We start from the raw sequence: 10800 nt of genomic DNA, 5'->3' as shown, positions 1-10800 counted from the left end.
GAAGATTTGCATTTGATTCTACTGTCTGGAAGAGAGTTTGGAAATTGTTTATCCAAATGTTCCAATTTTGTATTTCCAGTTCTTCCTGGTCTCTTTTTTAAGTTTATTCCACTTGTCCAAAATTGACCAATTATCTTTTTTTAGGTTTGGTTTTTGATGCACCCTTTTGTTTTAATGTTGGTTTTGCTGGTGTCTTTTCTAAGAACACATTTAGATGTTTTACTGCCAGATTGAGTCTTGTATACTTTGAACACATGTGGTGTCCAGAAAGGCATCTAAAAGTATTTGAATTTAGGCATTACTGATTTCTTTCTGGAATTGTTCTGTGCTGTTTTGGGCCCATCTGTATGGTCACCTAGTGTTGTACAGCTTACTGGGCTGTGCGTGTGCAGTGTTAGTCTCTGTCCTATTCATGAACACAGCAATCTGGCTGTGATCAGACAGAGGGGTTTGTGGTTTAGCAATGAATGCACTGAGAGAGAAATGGTCTAAATTTGTTATTACATAATCTACCATACTATTCCCAAGAGGTGAGCACAAAATGTATCTTCTTAAGGAGTCCCCCCGTGTCCTACCATTGACGACGTACAGACCCAGACTTTGACAGAGCTGCAGAAGTTCTTTTCCATTTTTGTTGATTACATTATCATGTTTTTTTTCTGTAGGGGCAAAAATAATTGTTATTTATACCAGATAATTTGTTTGTATTCTATTAAATAAGTTTTTTGTAGAAATCCATTACAATATTTGTTTGATGTCACACATCTCAATAGAATTTGGTGGTGTTTTGGTGGATTCAGCACTGTGGGGCGTGGTCCTGGTACAGATTTGATGATCTGGGGGTGTGGCCAGGCTGATGTTGGGCATGGTTCTGGTACAGAGGCGCTGATGTGGGGTGTGGTCTGGCTGCTGTGGGGCATGGTCCTGGTAAAGAGGTGATGATCTGAAGGTATAGTCAGGCTGCTGTGGGGGGTGGTCCTTGAACAATTTGATTTGTTTATTTTATAGAGCTTCCAATATTGAATATATGAACCTGGAGTTTGGTAGCCCATTACTCCGAATTCCTACAGTAAAAATGACTATAAATCATGCCATGGGTACAAGAGGACGTGTACTTCAAGAATCTCCTACAGGGATCTGATAGCGGTTTGATTTGTGTATTCAAGTAGTGATATACAGTGAACCGAATAGACATTTAAGAGGATTTTGCTATCCCATGACTCCAAAGTCCTACACTAAAAACATTTCAACATCATATGTTGAATATGTTGAAAAGTGTTCTCCAAGAATGAGAGTGAGAAGGATGAGAAATAGCATGGAAATATTTGGCACTCAAGTACACAGAATCCAAAGTAAATTGGTACAATCAAATATGCTTTGGCTCTGTAGATGGCTTGTGTCAGGCTGTATGTAGTACATACAATACATGTTCTATATATATCCAGCAGTAATGATACTTGCTCTGGCAGATTTGAAGATGGCCCATGAACCCACTGAAAGGACTGCGGCAGCATGTCTGAGTGAAGTGAACGATGGATATGACCTGTACAGATCAGCCATGACCAAGCGGTGGCACTGTGTGGCACCTGCTTCACCAGCCCTGAAAAGGGTCATCAAAGACACCAAACCAGGTTTGGATGCAAAGCAATCAGCCATCTTCCCTCTAGGGCCAAGAGAACACGAGTGGCTTGTGAAGTGTGCAGCAGGACAGCAGGATCAAATCTGGCAGCTTCTGCTCCAGCACATCAAGCTGGCAGAGAGGAGAAACTTCATGTCTGGTTTCACAGCACTTCACTGTGCTGCTAAACAAGGAAACAGTGAAATGATGCACAAGATCCTTCTTCTTTCACGGCAAGATGGGCCAGGGGTTGACGTAAACACCAAGAGCTACGATGGCTACACCCCACTACACATTGCTGCTATTCACAGGCCCGAATCAGTCCTGAGTGTTCTGGTGCGTGGTTATGGTGCCAACTGCAACATACGTGACAACTGTGGCAAAAAAGCCTATCAATACCTACACAAGGACGCCTCACCCAAGGTGTGAGAGATGCTCGGAGACCCTCACGCTGGGGATTACAAGACATGAGCAGCACTTTTCTGATCCGCCCAAAAGGTTCAGCACTTTGAGTAAACTATTTCAGTCCAAGCACTGAAACACACTCAGATGCAGACCAAGATTCCACTCAGCCTTGCAGCAGCTTGACCAGCCTTGACTAAGATGAGGACAGCATAGACTATACATTCATTTCCAGAACGTTCCCCTACAATTAATGAACTTCCCCATTGAAATAGCATATTCTCAAACAGACATTTTCTCTAACTTGTCTTTCACTCTGATTTTGATTCTGTGACAAGAACCTTAAGATGTGAATTAACTAATTTGCACATGTGTATGTGTATTCAAGAGCATGAGTGTGTGTATATAGTGTAAGGAATAGACATTTAAGAGGATTTTTCCATCCCATTACTCCAAATTTCTACAGTAGAAATGACTGCAAATCACATCATGGGTAGAAGAGTACGTGAACTTCCAGAATCTACTGAAGTGATCTGATAACAATTTGATTTGTGTATTTTATAAAGCTTCAAGTAGTGATAAATATTGAACCAAGTAGACATTTAAGAGTATTTTACCATCCTACTACCTTTTCAGAAGTGCACAATTTTCTTTCATGCACAGTGGATCTGCAAGAATTATGCTGAAAATAAGATCTAACCCAGTTTGCAATTTTCCTATACCCATGATGTTGGCCACATAAAGAACTGAGCTCTGACCCACATGAAAAAGTGAATGATGCCCAAATCTGGCCAATAATCTGAGCAAATTTGTATCATAACACAGTCAAACTTCCAAAAGGAGTGAGCCAAGTGCAAATGAACCTTTCTGTGCCTCACACAGCAATGTAGTCTACGTGACACACAGGTATATGCCGTATTTTGCATTTGTACAAGAATTTGAAAAGAAATACACCGACATTGTAAAAAGCACACCGACAATGTTAAAAGAGGAGAATGAAGACTGGGTCAACATCACCAGAATATGTTTAAAAAACTTTTTGTTGCAGGCAAACTGATCCAGAATATTTCAAAACCTGTGAAGGAGTAAATCTCAGTCAGTATCTTTAAATAAACATCTGCCAGTCGTCATTAAAGTAGATTAGATTAGAATTTTCTACATGGACGAAGCACAATGACTTGAAGGGTAGTGCTTGATAACTGTCCATCTTGACTTTGGATTGTACATTTTCTCTCTTGACTTGTCTCGGGACTTGAGTGTCAAGTCTTGAGGTGTACTTGTTACATTCACATTTATATTTACGGCATTTAGCAGACACTCTTATCCAGTGCAACTTACAAAAGTGCTTTGTCATTTACTCATAGAATGCACCCTAGCCATTACAGTAGGTTAGAGTCCAATATACCAATGATCTAGAATACTGTAGAAATAGAGGGATCACTGCTGTTGCCAAGAAGTACAAAATGCATAAGGTCTATCTTAAACAATGATAAGTGCAATAAACAATAAGTACTAAAGTTTGTTAGACAACATCAGTATAATAAATAATACCCTACAATAAGTGCTAATTTACTTAGTCAATATAGGAGCAGGGTCATTTGTCATTTAAATATTCCATGAATAGATGGATCTTTAATCTGTGTTTGAAGACTGCAAGCAACTCTGCTGTCAGGACAGCAAGTGGAAGTTCATTTCACCATCTGTGAGCCAGGACAGAAAAGAGTCTCAGTGATCCTCTTCCATGAGACTTGGAGCATGGAATTTCAAGCCGAGCCATACTTGAGGTTCGAAGCACTCGAGGTACGAATCGGGCTTTGACCATTGACTCCCTGTATCAAGGGGCTGGCCAATTTTTGGCTTTGTAGGTGAGCATCAAGATTTTAAATCTGATGTGTGCAGCTACTGGAAGCAAACGAAGGGAGCGCAGCAGCAAGGTAACACGTGTGAACTTTGAAAGATTGAAGACGAGTCATGCTGCTGCTACTACTGCTGTTACTTGCAAGTACATCATCTTGTTAGTGACTTGTGGTGGGTGGGCACTGGAGTGAACAGTGTAATAGCTAAAGTGTTATAGTTATAGTTAAAGACAAAAGACGGATCTGTCCCTGGAATGCTGGTACAAGACATGAAAGAGAAGCATAGACAAACACCACTGCAATTTGCATTTTAGAAATAGTCTTCCAGAATTTTCACTGAGCTAAGATGAATGTCCAATAGTTGAAGAGTTTTTACATGCCCTTGACATCACGGAGGTAAGAAGGATGTGCTTTCTCAACTTCATGAAACAAGACACTGCTATGTGGCAGGTAGATCATTCAGGAAAGGGTCTGGGAGTGCAAGCTCTCCCCACTGGTGGCATGATGTCTCAGCAGAAATTACTTCAAATAAGCAACTGAATTCTCTATTCTGCAAGAGACTACATTGGAGTTCCACACCAACACCTTAATTCCTGGGCCATCACAACTTATGGACAAAGCAGCTATTTCTGCATCAATTCCTAGGACTCCTACAGTTTCCCTGGCACAAAGTTGCAAATGGCATGGCAAGTATATGCGAAAGGAGACCTAGAGGACACCGTATACTCATTCTTCCAGTAAAGGAATTAGAACAGAAACACGTCATCTCCTTACGCTGCAAGCAGGAGTCGAACCTGCGCGGGGATTCCCCATTGGATTTCAAGTCCAACGCCTTAACCTCTCGGCCATTGCAGCTGTTGCATACTTTGGGCACTTGTGGGTTATGTCCTTGGACTTCTTCAAGCTCAATTATTAGTCCCCATGTGTCATTGATTCAGGGTTGCAAATGGCCTGATATGCAAATTCAAAGAAAGGACTCTCCCGAATGGTCTGCTCACTATTTTAGCAAGCTAATGTCAATTCCAGATAAACAGGTGCTCAGAAGCTTGTCAGAGTATTAGACTGATGCACTACCTACTACACTAATGTGGCCTCCAAGGTCTTCCACGTGAAAACGTGGGACGGCTCAAGGTGGCTCACCAATTTTGCATGAACACTGCTTTTGTTTTTAAAAAATCACACCTAGCTGATATAGGTGTCATGTAAAGTTTTCACTGGCATGCTGTTAGTACAGGTGGGCAGAAATGCAAGTCAACAAAGATGAAACTTGCACATTGGAAATAAAGTAGTGCAGGATATCGCTTGACCTAAGTTGAATGTTGACAAGAGAGTGCAGCTCAGGACATTAATTTGCAATAGAATAATCAGACATATTGCAAACAGAGTCAAAGCCAAATTTGATAAAAATGCTGCATATGACATAACTCATAGTGTAGACCAATCTCGTGTTTATCACACAGGGATAGCCAAAATGATTTGAATATTTTGCATTTTTACAAGAATTCGAAAAGAAATACAAATCATAAGCCAGCACACCGACATTGTTAAAAGAGAAGAATGACGACTGGGTCAACATCACCAGAATGTGTTTAAAAACCTTTCTGTTGTAGGCACACTGATCCAAAATACTTCAAAACCTGTGGGATGAGTACATCTCAGTCAGTTTCTTTTAACCCACATGCACCTGTCCTTGTTAGTATAGTGGATAGTATCTCTGCTTTTCAGGTGGTAATCCTTGGCTTGATTCCCTGACAGGGAGTATTCCTATTCTTAGCGCATTGCAGACAAACCGGTGACTTGGCACCCTTTTTAGGAATGAAAACAGTGAATCCTACACCCACAGTTGCTCTTGATTTTTCTACATAGATGAATCAAGTCACTAGCACATTGTGGATCAATAGTTTGATAAAACACCTGGGAGAGATTTTGGTGCCCAGTGTCGATGTCAAGTTATAAAACAGTAAAAACATAAGGATAAAGCACTGGATATTAAAATTATAAAACCTGCTAATACTGAGTGTACAATAGAAAAAGTAGTTAGAGGGATCAAACTTTATGATATTAAAAAAAAAAAGTTTATGAACCATGTAATTTTCAGACTCCCCAACTGAGATGGATTATGCAGATCTGTGCCCTTCAGAGCTATTAGACTGAAACGGGTCAAAAGCATTTATGACAGGCCTCACCCCACACGATCAACACAATGCTGAGCTGGGATTTGACCTCACCATTAAGATTTGTATTCTAGTGTTCATCCTCTTCACTGGATGTTAAAAATAACCGCTGGCTATATGCACAGTAAATGGGGGAAGTGTGACTTGTGTGTCACCTAGAGGATTTCTTAATTGTTAATATTTTCTAAAACATTCCACCATTAATTATTGATCTTAAATAATGATATTCTTCCATTCCACTGAAATTTATATATATAAAAATATTTTATAGTTAATTTTGATCACCTGGCAAAAAAGTGTATATACTCAGCAAAAACCATCACAAAGGCAAAGTTCCTTCAAAAATGATTCAGTCATCAAAATAGCTTTTAAACAAAAATCAAACAGTAAAATAAAGACAAATGCAACTTTTTGTAATTAATTAATAATTTGGCTATGCCCCTCCAAGCTCATTTTTGAAGGCTTTGTACTTGTTCGCTTGGGTAACACTAGTTATCTGAAATTGTGCACATAGCACAATTACCATTCAGGATTCAAACTGAAGCAGACACTGGGGCAGGATATCCATTCCCATCCTGGCTTATTTTTCCGTCATTTAGGTTCCATTTGAGCTCATGTAATACAAAAGAAAATGTCAAAAAACAAAAATGCCTTTGATTTTTGGAGTGTATAATGTGTCTTTTGATGCTGGAGATTCATTTTCAATCATGCTCTACATTTCCTGATTCACTTGGCTAAATAAATAAATTCAACACTTTTGAGTATATACATGAAATGACTTAAGTAGCTACACACTGTTTTCCCCTAGATGTCCTAGACATGTCCACAGTGTCCAAAAACCTCTCTAAATGCTCACAAAGCTATCAGTCACTGTACATCGAGTTAGCATGTTTGTTTTTGCTAAAACATCACAGTAAGTTAGACAAATACATCTTTTTGTAATTAATTAATAACCCATCATCAGGTTTAGTTTAATGACTTTATTGAAGCTTCATATTATAATCCATGCCACATGATCATAATAATGATCTGAGCATAGTCTTCCTCCTCTTCATCACTCTGTCTCAGTGTCTCTTGCTCTGTGTCTGTTGAGAATAAACTGATGTAAGTATCATGCATGGAACCAGAGGAAAGTCCAACGTCCAGCGCAGACATGGTTTGACATCGTGACGTTCAAGATTTTTGCAATGCTCAACTGTCAGAAAAACATCCTCGCATTTCTAAAAACTGATCATCTCTGAGGCATATCATTCCGATGGATAGGACAATTTGGAACTGATTCCTGATTCCCATCACTTCATTGTTAAAGAAGCTGATTGTGTGTTGAGGAAAACAGATGTTCTTCATAAGTGGCTGTGAATGGACTTGCTTTCACTGTTAACATGTGTTCTTTGTAACATCAAGCCTTCTCAGATTCATTATTAATTTTATTAGTTTTGGGTTTAGGGTCTATTACAAAAGTGGTACTTTTTGTATATTTTTCCAGTCCAATGCGCCCTCATCTTCTTTTCAGAGAGAGCCACAATCGCTGCAGAAATCTTTTTCCCTTACATTTTGATTTATGTTTTCCTTTGGTTTGCTGCTTCTGCTCTTTCTGGAAGCCTTTCAGCCTCAACATCTCCATCATTCTGCACAGTCTACGCTCCCTCTCCCGGCGCTTTTGTCTTTTCTTCCATTCCTTTTCCTGTTTAATATGGTGCTTAATTTTCCTTTGCAGCTGTTTTTCCTTTCAGATTTCTTAGTCCTTATCAGGACATTCCATAGATTTTTCCACCACTTCCTTTTATAGGTTCCTTCACATGTCTGCTGAACTTTTTCATCCTCTTCTTCCTCCATAATCACTGTCACTCTTTCATCCTCCTCCATAATGACTGTCAGCCGTGTTCTGCAATACGGGACGTATGTACTAGACACAAACTTTTTGTGCTGCCTCCGGGCAACAGCAATGGGGCGCTTGGGGGTTTCCGTGGCTGCAGGTCGCAGGGGGCAATTAAGAGCAGCCCTGCCTTGGAGGATGGATGGGGGAGTCCTGGTGGGATGCAGCGTTGTAACCACTCCAGGGAAATTAAACCTGATTCTTTCCCACTGTGGAAAAAGTGCATAATATTTAGCATTCTTATTACACACATGCGCAAAAACACTAACACACAGACCAGCAATCTGACACGACCAACACCACATTGCTCGTCGAGTTGTGAAGTTGTGCTGTAGGCATAAGACATCTCCTTATTTCTGTCTAAAATCACCCTCTGTCTATAGTATGACATTGACTGTATGTGACTGCAGTGGAACTGAAGGTTGCATTTTGGTGTTACTACTTTCTCCAGCTGAGCTTTCAGGGACTTCAGTTCATCTTTGAGCTCCACATTCTCCAAGTTCTTTTTAATTGTTCCTTTTCTTGTCTGATGGACTCCTTCATACTCTTCTTCCATCAGAATTATTGCCTCCAATTCATCCACTCTCATCTTAACGTGGGAAATCCAGTCTCTCTGAAGGAATGAAATCAACAAGATGCTGCCTTATGAGTGGACATATCTTAGCCACAGCAAACAATGAGCCCCTCCTATTATAATAACACTTTCTAACATGTATTCAGACATTGATTAAAATTACTTCATTCTGTTTACCATGGCATTAAGCATGGGATGGTTTGAGAATGCCAACTCCAGACAGAAAAACAGAAAACGTATAGTAGAGATTATGCATAAAATGACTACTGTATGAAAATAACTTATGACACATTTACTCACAACTGCAAAATCAGCTGCCGCATCACTCTCAATCAGTGTGCGGGCTCTGCCTGTCTTGGCAGTCATATACTTCACCTCTGGCAGCAGTGATCTATCATGCAAGCTTTCCTTACTAGATGCAAACTTTGTATGCCGACTCCGTGCAACGTCAGAGCTGCGATCGGAGGTTTCCGTGCCCACAGGTAGCAGGAGGCAGGTAGGCTCATTAAGTACAGCCTTGCCAGGCTTTTGGAGGATGGATGAGGGAGTCCCGGTGCGCTGTAGTTGTGGAAACACTGTGGCGAAACTGGACTTGACTCTTTCCCACTATGAAAAAAGTGCATAATATTTAGCATTCTTTTTACATACATGCATAAACACACATACACCAAGATGCACAGAACAGCAATTTTACAGCATCAACAACACATTGTTCTTCGAAATGTATAGGAGCTACAATTACTCAGGAACTGCACAATAGTTTCCACTAGGTGTAAAAAAAACCTCTCCTTTTCAGACCGACAAAAAGTCGTCAGACAATATACATCGAGTGTGCGACTTTTTTCTTAAAATGTCACAACAATGTTTGACAACTTACTAAAATAAATTATTAGCTTCAATAAAGCTTCATTAAAGGCTAAATAACATTATCTCCATTGCCATTAGGCTAAAAAGCTATCCTGGGGAAAATACTGCAATAAGCTTAAAAAATATTATGCTTAATGCACAAACGTTCATTTATACTTACGATTTTAACAGCACTTACGAATTTTTCTAGCAGTGAAAGGATACCACCAATGATTTGCAATGCAAACATAGTAGTCCATGCCAGAAGACACTGAACCATCACTATCAGCATGCAACTCATAACTGCATCAAAACTCCACATAAACTTCAGTTCAAATAAAACCTGTGGAACAAGGGAAACCACAAAGGTCATTTTCAGATAATGGGGCACAGCATTGGAAATCCCTGTGTTGTGCACTGTTCATTTGCTGCTCATTATTATTCCCAGCCTCTGTTCGTAGTCCAAGCCTCATGTTTTCTATTGCCAGTATTAGTTAAGTGTTCTTGTTATTGCTTGTGTTATTGTTTTAGCCTCCTTCCACTTTGTCTTCATCTGTGTTGTTTACTTTTGTTCAGCATGTACTCTCAGCCTCTTTGTATCATGTATTCTATGGCATTGGGCTGGTGTAGTGATTATGATTCTGCATCAGCCCTTAATAAATCTTGCGCTTCTCCACGTGTGCGTTCACCTTCCAACCGTTCATCGTTACACAGATAAAAAGGAATTTAAGGCTTTATTGAACAAAGTAAAGACTGGATTAAACAATACAAACCACTACAGGTGCAAAGGCGGGAACCATAATATCAGGCATAGGTTGAAAGAAGAAAACAAGCCATAAAGTGTAAACAAGGTTCAGACACGCTCGCTGTGCAGAAAGAGACTTCGCAACTGGAACACAGACCAGGAGGTTTTATACACGCGCGTTAATGAAGGTACCAAGTAGCAGGTGTAGTTAGATCTGCAGGCACTGGCATGTCCATCCGGAGTGGAGGGGGTGACATGGTGCATGACAGACTTAAGAAATGTGGCCGTAAAACCTTCCGTGAACCTTTCAGTCCGACTTGATTTCTTCTCAGTAAATGCTCGTGCACAAGGACGTGACTTTGAGAGCCAGCTGAATTGAATGGCTGCCCGGTCCTCAAGCTCGTCCCCAGGGCTGGTTCACCAACTGGGATTAACTGCCAAACTGGCGGAAACTGATACCATTTTTCATAGAGAGGTTTAAGCCTGTTGCACCAAGACCAGTAGCGATGCATGCGCTCGTTTAAAACTTGGAACGTATGACCATTGCTAAGCAACCTGCACTATTACTAATTGCATACAAATGATATTGTTCATATAAACCATGCTGAGCTCTAAACAAAGCTGCTTAACAACAGTTACGTGACTAATGTGCTCCTGAGTCTCTGAATCAGGCCTCACGCTGCTTTATTCTAGCTGAACATGTAAAGCT

The 10800-nt window shown here is 40.2% G+C and overlaps 1 non-coding gene across 1 annotated transcript; it reads right to left on the bottom strand.

The window, feature by feature from the left end:
• Positions 1–4649: 4649 nt before the first annotated feature.
• trnas-uga (transfer RNA serine (anticodon UGA)) lies at positions 4650–4731 on the bottom strand. The gene has a single exon. It is a non-coding gene; the product is annotated as a tRNA-Ser (tRNA).
• Positions 4732–10800: the final 6069 nt, after the last annotated feature.

Source organism: Electrophorus electricus, chromosome 15 (genome assembly GCF_041902795.1).
Source record: "Electrophorus electricus isolate QZ-2024a chromosome 15, ASM4190279v1, whole genome shotgun sequence".
NCBI lineage: Eukaryota > Metazoa > Chordata > Actinopteri > Gymnotiformes > Gymnotidae > Electrophorus > Electrophorus electricus.
Note: the sequence above shows the minus strand (reverse complement) of the source record. Positions and strands in the feature narration are given on the sequence as shown.